Raw genomic sequence first — 9,424 nt, 5'->3', positions numbered from 1 at the left:
AGTCATGTAAATAGTTATCTTTTGTTGTTTCATTGTAATAAGCAAGGAGGGTGTATGCCATTGATGTACAACGCGAGTAATTGTGAAATACCTCCAACTCATTCACAATTCTCGTAAAGTCCGGACAGCTAGCTAGATTTCGACCTCAGTTCTTAGCCTGAGAAACTATCTCTTGGTGATTAGTAGTCATAACTTCAGATCTTTCTTTACACATGTGTAGATACACTTTACACTCTTATCACATGTCTTTTTTTGTTATCAGTGCTAGGATTGTGCCTTTGATAGCTAGATTGACATCTCCATTTTGCTGTGAGCTTAAACTGTTTTGCACATATCACATTTGATGGAATATGAGCTTATATTTTGACCTAGAACTTTGTAGGTACGTTCTAAGCAAACCTTCACGAGACTTCAACTCGTCCACTAGGGACACTTAGTGGTTTAAAAGGCTTAGTGCATACGCTAAATGCATTCGAGAGACCAGCGACAGTGGTATAGTTAGGATTTCCTTAGTTTTGTTTTACTTGAGGACAAGTAAAATTCAGGTTTGGGGGTATTTGATGAGTGCTAAAAATTGTATATATCTATCCCTTTTTGTTGGCATTTAACTCATCTTTTGTGCATTAATTCTACATTTTATCCCATATTCTGTATTTTCATTGTTTTCAAGAATAAATATTTTTATTAATTAATTTTGCATTTTTAGGTAATAAATAAAGTTCGGATGAGTCGCGGAGCAAAAAGAGCAGAGAAGTAGTGAAAAGCCGGGAGAAATTACGCAAGGAAGCCGCGAAGAATGGTGCGCACAACCTCATTTTCTACACACAAAAACGCCTCCGTTCTCAGCCATCAGATCAGTTCTCAGAAGCATCCGACGGTCGCTCCTTCATAGAGCATCAAAATCTGAAGTCTCTGCCAAGCACCCAGCGCTGAAATTCCAAGCCTTCAGATTAGATGGTAGTTGAATCCAACGGTCGCTCCTTTGCTGTTCATCAAAGTTTGATATCTCCGCCTTACACTACAACACCTAACCCCATCTAGAGCCGTTAACTTCGTTGTATCCCTTCATCCGACGGTCGCTTTTCGCTTGCCTCCGCATCACCGTCCGATCTACCTACCATCTTCGCATCTCGCAGCTCAGAGTCACAGAACATCAAGACTCGATGGATCCGCCTCACACACTAGCAACCTATACCTATACCCTAAACTCGACCCATTCTTCTCTTCTTTCTTTCTTCCTTCCTTCCTTCTCCTCTGCAACTGCTCCACCACCAACTCCACTGCCGCTCCGCCGTACCACCATGTCCACCACCATACCACCTCCATCATCATCCTACACGTGATTGAAAACTTCCCCCCATCATTCTAGCCCTTTATCCCATCAACTTATTACCTAACCTAAACCCTAGGTTATGGGTTGATGGATTAACGTGTGCTAGAGAAGCAATTGATGCATGGAGGTGATACAGGAGAACAAATAGAAGCATGGGTCGACATCAAAATGGAGTGGTTGTGTCAAATTGGGTGAGTAATCAAACCCTAGCCTACTGTTATTTTGGGAAAATGGGTAGAACCCTAATTGTGTTGTGGACTATAAATAGGAACTATGGGTGTGTTGTAAAAGTATGCTTGGATTAGCCGGCATCCAGGACTTTCATGTCCTGTTAATGTTAATGTTTCTCTCTTTAATGTGTTCTGTTCAATTTCACTGCATATGTTAAAATTGTTTGTCTCCTGTTAAATGTGCTCCTGTTAAAATTGTTATTCTCCTGTTAATATGCTTGTTTTAATTTCATGTTTTAATTTCCAATTAATTCCTGTTACATTTGTCCTGTTAATATGTGTTGTATCTGTTAATCCTCATTGTTTTGTCACTGTTAGTGCCATGTTTAGTTTAGTGTTAAGTTTGTGCACTGTGAAGTGATGGAATGCTAGGCTAGAAGCCTTTGAAGCTTTGATTTGATTGTGTAATGGAAGAAATCAGTGCTCATAGCAAGCTGATTATCTTGCCATTCCTTTTGTATGCTTAGGTGCATTGTGTTGATTGAATAGTGGGGAGAAACTAGTGCTCACTAGTGACAATGAGCAAGCTAGTTCTCTTCCCACTCTAGAAGAATGCCTTAGCTTTGCTCTGTTAGCTTCTCCACATCCCTGCCCTTGGCCTTAGGCCTTGGTTTGTTGTTATCTTTCTTTGCTGTGTAGTATTTGCTTTGTTTAGTTCTTGCATTGTTCTCTGCTTGTTTTCTTTATTGTCTTCACTGTTTTGTTCACTGCCATCTTTTCTTTCTCACTTGCCTTGCACTGCTGCTGTGCACTTGCCTTGCTGCATTGCACTGCTGCATTGTACAGTTTTCTTCCCCTGCTGCTACTTCTTTTCCTGTTAACTGCCTTTCCTTCTTCTTGGCCTTGTGCTGTTGTGCACTGCTTGTGCAGCTGCTGCATTGCCTTCTCTGCCACTTCTGCTGCTGTGCAAGGCAGCAATTCTTGTTCTCCTTGTTCTTGTTACTGCATTCTAGTTGGATGCTGTTCTTGTTGCTGTTGCTGTGCTGCCTTGTTCACCCCTAGCTGCCACTGCTGCTGCTGCTTCCTCTCCAAAGCCCAGCCCACAGTCCACTGTTAGTACTCAGAGCCCAAGCTCAGTTCATTTTATTATTATCAAACCCATTAGTACTCAAAGCCCAATTTAAGCCAAAAGGCTTCATAGCCCAATAGCAATTTAGGAACCCAAAATAGTTAAAACACTCCAAAACACACCCGATCTCTGTGGATCGACCCGTACTTGCACGAGCTACAACTGACGACCGTGCACTTGCGGTATTACTGTAGGCCCCCGTTTTTATTGCGCTTCATTTTTATATACACATCTCCTTTGAGGCCTACCAAGTTTTTGGCGCCGTTGCCGGGGAATGTTTTGCATTTAAATATAATATCTTTTAGAAGCCTATCAAGTTTTTGGCGCCGTTGCCGGGGATTGGTGGTGTGTGTTTTTCTTGTGTTTTTTTAGCTATTTTTGCATTTCACTTCATAGCATTTGCATCTGCATCTGCACTTCATTTGCTGTGGACCTGCTGTTCTGAACCTGTTTTCTCTGCTGGGACGCCACCAAGGAAAAGAACCAAAACCCAACTGGGTTTTTGCAACAATATCAGAGCAGCTGGGCTGTGCTTAAAAGGTAACCCATTTAAGAGAACCCGAATTGTGGGCTTCCAATTTTTAATTGTGGGCTTGTAATATTAAAGCCAATTTTTGGGCTTCTCTTATTTTCTGTTGGGTTTGTAATAATTTATTTGTGGGCTTGTTTGTTTAATTTGTGGGCTTGTATTTAATTTTTGTGAGCTTGTTTACTTTGGACTTGTATTTTGTATTCTGGGTTTTTAAACCCAGCTGAGCTTGTAACCGATCACGCTAGTTGAACTCGTTAGTGGGCCGAGTACCCAGATTCTAGGCCGAGATTTTGGACTCAGTTCCACAAAAAGTTTTCAACCAAGCGGAGCCAAAGCAGACACAAAACAAACAGTGGGCTTGCTCCCATTCAAAAACCAAATTTTATTTTCTTTTTCTAAAAAAAAAAAAAAAAAAAAAAAAAAAAAAAAAAAAAAAAAAAACCAAAATTTTCTTTTGCTCCCAATTTCAAAAACCAAAAATTTCTCCCATAAAATCCAAAGTTTTCCAAATGTCTCCCGACAAAACCAAATTTTTCCAAAAAGTCCAATCCCATTAAAAAAAAAAAAAAAAAACCCAAATTTTCTTGTAGATAATGTGTTAGTTAAAATTCCTTTTGTATATATTTTGTGCTCATCCATTGTGACTCCGAATATGTTGGAGTTTTGCCTTGGATAACGGAGTTTTAATTCTGCTTTCGCCGAAATCGGGTATTCTCTCTCCTTTTACTCTACTCAGCATGTCCCTTTCCATATGTTGCATTCTAATTCTTTCCATATTTTTAAACATTGAGGACAATGTTTAGTTTAGGTTTGGGGGTATAGAGTAGATACCACGATAATATGCCATAATTGAAAACAAAACTCCATCTTTTTGAAAAAATCGAAAAAATTCAAAAAAAAAAATTAAAAAATGAAAAATCATAAAAATGGAGCTCATTTACCTTGAAATGTTGACTCTTGTGCAAATATGTATTTTTATTAGGAGTCTTAGTCTAGATATTTAGGCACCCTGATTCTAGCACAATTCACATTGTGATAAGAAATTTGCACGCGCACGATCTACCAATACATGTATGGCCTCGATCTTCAAGGTGTTTGATAGGAAGTTACGATTGCCAATCACTTTAGAATACTGAACGAAACTTGACTAGCTTGTTCTTTGGTTGGTTGGGATAGAAGGTGGAGGTTACATTAAGAAAAACAACCATCGAATTTAACTGGGTGCATCAAAAAGGGCTACCTCTTGCAAAATGTCATGTAATCTTTTGTTTCCTTTTGTATATGTATCAAAAGTGTTCTCAAAAAAAAAAAAAAAAAAAAAAAAAAAAAAAAAAAAATCAAGTATTTATCAATTCCATCATCTCTTGTTCCAAAAATAAAAAGAGAGTAGTCAATGTAAATAAGAGTCATGTAAATAGTCATCTTTTGTTGTTTCATTGTAATAAGCAAGGAGGGTGTATGCCATTGATGTACAACGCGAGTAATTGTGAAATACCTCCAACTCATTCACAATTCTCGTAAAGTCCGGACAGCTAGCTAGATTTCGACCTCAGTTCTTAGCCTGAGAAACTATCTCTTGGTGATTAGTAGTCATAACTTCAGATCTTTCTTTACACATGTGTAGATACACTTTACACTCTTATCACATGTCTTTTTTTGTTATCAGTGCTAGGATTGTGCCTTTGATAGCTAGATTGACATCTCCATTTTGCTGTGAGCTTAAACTGTTTTGCACATATCACATTTGATGGAATATGAGCTTATATTTTGACCTAGAACTTTGTAGGTACGTTCTAAGCAAACCTTCACGAGACTTCAACTCGTCCACTAGGGACACTTAGTGGTTTAAAAGGCTTAGTGCATACGCTAAATGCATTCGAGAGACCAGCGACAGTGGTATAGTTAGGATTTCCTTAGTTTTGTTTTACTTGAGGACAAGTAAAATTCAGGTTTGGGGGTATTTGATGAGTGCTAAAAATTGTATATATCTATCCCTTTTTGTTGGCATTTAACTCATCTTTTGTGCATTAATTCTACATTTTATCCCATATTCTGTATTTTCATTGTTTTCAAGAATAAATATTTTTATTAATTAATTTTGCATTTTTAGGTAATAAATAAAGTTCGGATGAGTCGCGGAGCAAAAAGAGCAGAGAAGTAGTGAAAAGCCGGGAGAAATTACGCAAGGAAGCCGCGAAGAATGGTGCGCACAACCTCATTTTCTACACACAAAAACGCCTCCGTTCTCAGCCATCAGATCAGTTCTCAGAAGCATCCGACGGTCGCTCCTTCATAGAGCATCAAAATATGAAGTCTCTGCCAAGCACCACAGCGCTGAAATTCCAAGCCTTCAGATTAGATGGTAGTTGAATCCAACGGTCGCTCCTTTGCTGTTCATCAAAGTTTGATATCTCCGCCTTACACTACAACACCTAACCCATCTAGAGCCGTTAACTTCGTTGTATCCCTTCATCCGACGGTCGCTTTTCGATTGCCTCCGCATCACCGTCCGATCTACCTACCATCTTCGCATCTCGCAGCTCAGAGTCACAGAACATCAAGACTCGATGGATCCGCCTCACACACTAGCAACCTATACCTATACCCTAAACTCGACCCATTCTTCTCTTCTTTCTTTCTTCCTTCCTTCCTTCTCCTCTGCAACTGCTCCACCACCAACTCCACTGCCGCTCGCCGTACCACCATGTCCACCACCATACCACCTCCGTCATCATCCTACACGTGATTGAAAACTTCCCCCCATCATTCTAGCCCTTTATCCCATCAACTTATTACCTAACCTAAACCCTAGGTTATGGGTTGATGGATTAACGTGTGCTAGAGAAGCAATTGATGCATGGAGGTGATACAGGAGAACAAATAGAAGCATGGGTCGACATCAAAATGGAGTGGTTGTGTCAAATTGGGTGAGTAATCACAAACCCTAGCCTACTGTTATTTTGGGAAAATGGGTAGAACCCTAATTGTGTTGTGGACTATAAATAGGAACTATGGTGTGTGTTGTAAAAGTATGCTTGGATTAGCCGGCATCCAGGACTTTCATGTCCTGTTAATGTTAATGTTTCTCTCTTTAATGTGTTCTGTTCAATTTCACTGCATATGTTAAAATTGTTTGTCTCCTGTTAAATGTGCTCCTGTTAAAATTGTTATTCTCCTGTTAATATGCTTGTTTTAATTTCATGTTTTAATTTCCAATTAATTCCTGTTACATTTGTCCTGTTAATATGTGTTGTATCTGTTAATCCTCATTGTTTTGTCACTGTTAGTGCCATGTTTAGTTTAGTGTTAAGTTTGTGCACTGTGAAGTGATGGAATGCTAGGCTAGAAGCCTTTGAAGCTTTGATTTGATTGTGTAATGGAAGAAATCAGTGCTCATAGCAAGCTGATTATCTTGCCATTCCTTTTGTATGCTTAGGTGCATTGTGTTGATTGAATAGTGGGGAGAAACTAGTGCTCACTAGTGACAATGAGCAAGCTAGTTCTCTTCCCACTCTAGAAGAATGCCTTAGCTTTGCTCTGTTAGCTTCTCCACATCCCTGCCCTTGGCCTTAGGCCTTGGTTTGTTTTGTTATCTTTCTTTGCTGTGTAGTATTTGCTTTGTTTAGTTCTTGCATTGTTCTCTGCTTGTTTTCTTTATTGTCTTCACTGTTTTGTTCACTGATCTTTTCTTTCTCACTTGCCTTGCACTGCTGCTGTGCACTTGCCTTGCTGCATTGCACTGCTGCATTGTACTGTTTTCTTCCCCTGCTGCTACTTCTTTTCCTGTTAACTGCCTTTCCTTCTTCTTGGCCTTGTGCTGTTGTGCACTGCTTGTGCAGCTGCTGCATTGCCTTCTCTGCCACTTCTGCTGCTGTGCAAGCAGCAATTCTTGTTCTCCTTGTTCTTGTTACTGCATTCTAGTTGGATGCTGTTCTTGTTGCTGTTGCTGTGCTGCCTTGTTCACCCCTAGCTGCCACTGCTGCTGCTGCTGCTTCCTCTCCAAAGCCCAGCCCACAGTCCACTGTTAGTACTCAGAGCCCAAGCTCAGTTCATTTTATTATTATCAAACCCATTAGTACTCAAAGCCCAATTTAAGCCAAAAGGCTTCATAGCCCAATAGCAATTTAGGAACCCAAAATAGTTAAAACACTCCAAAACACACCCGATCTCTGTGGATCGACCCGTACTTGCACGAGCTACAACTGACGACCGTGCACTTGCGGTATTACTGTAGGCCCCCGTTTTTATTGCGCTTCATTTTTATATACACATCTCCTTTGAGGCCTACCAAGTTTTTGGCGCCGTTGCCGGGGAATGTTTTGCATTTAAATATAATATCTTTTAGAAGCCTATCAAGTTTTTGGCGCCGTTGCCGGGGATTGGTGCTGTGTTTTTCTTGTGTTTTTTTAGCTTTTTGCATTTCACTTCATAGCATTTGCATCTGCATCTGCTTCACTTCATTTGCTGTTGGACCTGCTGTTCTGAACCTGTTTTTTCTCTGCTGGGACGCCACCAAGGAAAAGAACCAAAACCCAACTGGGTTTTTGCAACAATATCAGAGCAGCTGGGCTGTGCTTAAAAGGTAACCCATTTAAGAGAACCCGAATTGTGGGCTTCCAATTTTTAATTGTGGGCTTGTAATATTAAAGCCAATTTTTGGGCTTCTCTTATTTTCTGTTGGGTTTGTAATAATTTATTTGTGGGCTTGTTTGTTTAATTTGTGGGCTTGTATTTAATTTTTGTGAGCTTGTTTACTTTGGACTTGTATTTTGTATTCTGGGTTTTTAAACCCAGCTGAGCTTGTAACCGATCACGCTAGTTGAACTCGTTAGTGGGCCGAGTACCCAGATTCTAGGCCGAGATTTTGGACTCAGTTCCACAAAAAGTTTTCAACCAAGCGGAGCCAAAGCAGACACAAAACAAACAGTGGGCTTGCTCCCATTCAAAAACCAAATTTTATTTTCTTTTTCTAAAAAAAAAAAAAAAAAAAAAAAAAAAAAAAAAAAAAAAAAACCAAAATTTTCTTTTGCTCCCAATTTCAAAAACCAAAAATTTCTCCCATAAAATCCAAAGTTTTCCAAATGTCTCCCGACAAAACCAAATTTTTCCAAAAAGTCCAATCCCATTAAAAAAAAAAAAAAAAAACCCAAATTTTCTTGTAGATAATGTGTTAGTTAAAATTCCTTTTGTATATATTTGTGCTCATCCATTGTGACTCCGAATATGTTGGAGTTTTGCCTTGGATAACGGAGAGTTTTAATTCTGCTTTCGCCGAAATCGGGTATTCTCTCTCCTTTTACTCTACTCAGCATGTCCCTTTCCATATGTTGCATTCTAATTCTTTCCATATTTTTAAACATTGAGGACAATGTTTAGTTTAGGTTTGGGGGTATAGAGTAGATACCACGATAATATGCCATAATTGAAAACAAAACTCCATTTTTGAAAAAATCGAAAAAATTCAAAAAAAAAAATTAAAAAATGAAAAATCATAAAAATGGAGCTCATTTACCTTGAAATGTTGACTCTTGTGCAAATATGTATTTTTATTAGGAGTCTTAGTCTAGATATTTAGGCACCCTGATTCTAGCACAATTCACATAGTGATAAGAAATTTGCACGCGCACGATCTACCAATACATGTATGGCCTCGATCTTCAAGGTGTTTGATAGGAAGTTACGATTGCCAATCACTTTAGAATACTGAACGAAACTTGACTAGCTTGTTCTTTGGTTGGTTGGGATAGAAGGTGGAGGTTACATTAAGAAAGACAACCATCGAATTTAACTGGGTGCATCAAAAAGGGCTACCTCTTGCAAAGTGTCATGTAATCTTTTGTTTCCTTTTGTATATGTATCAAAAGTGTTTCCTTGTAAAAAAAAATATATATATATATATCAGAAAAATACCAAAAAAATCAAGTATTTATCAATTCCATCCTCTCTTGTTCCAAAAATAAAAAGAGAGTAGTCAATGTAAATAAGAGTCATGTAAATAGTCATCTTTTGTTGTTTCATTGTAATAAGCAAGGAGGGTGTATGCCATTGATGTACAACGCGAGTAATTGTGAAATACCTCCAACTCATTCACAATTCTCGTAAAGTCCGGACAGCTAGCTAGATTTCGACCTCAGTTCTTAGCCTGAGAAACTATCTCTTGGTGATTAGTAGTCATAACTTCAGATCTTTCTTTACACATGTGTAGATACACTTTACACTCTTATCACATGTCTTTTTTTGTTATCAGTGCTAGGATTGTG

The sequence above is a fragment of the Papaver somniferum genome, chromosome 11 (genome assembly GCF_003573695.1).
Source record: "Papaver somniferum cultivar HN1 chromosome 11, ASM357369v1, whole genome shotgun sequence".
Taxonomy (NCBI): domain Eukaryota; kingdom Viridiplantae; phylum Streptophyta; class Magnoliopsida; order Ranunculales; family Papaveraceae; genus Papaver; species Papaver somniferum.
Note: the sequence above shows the minus strand (reverse complement) of the source record.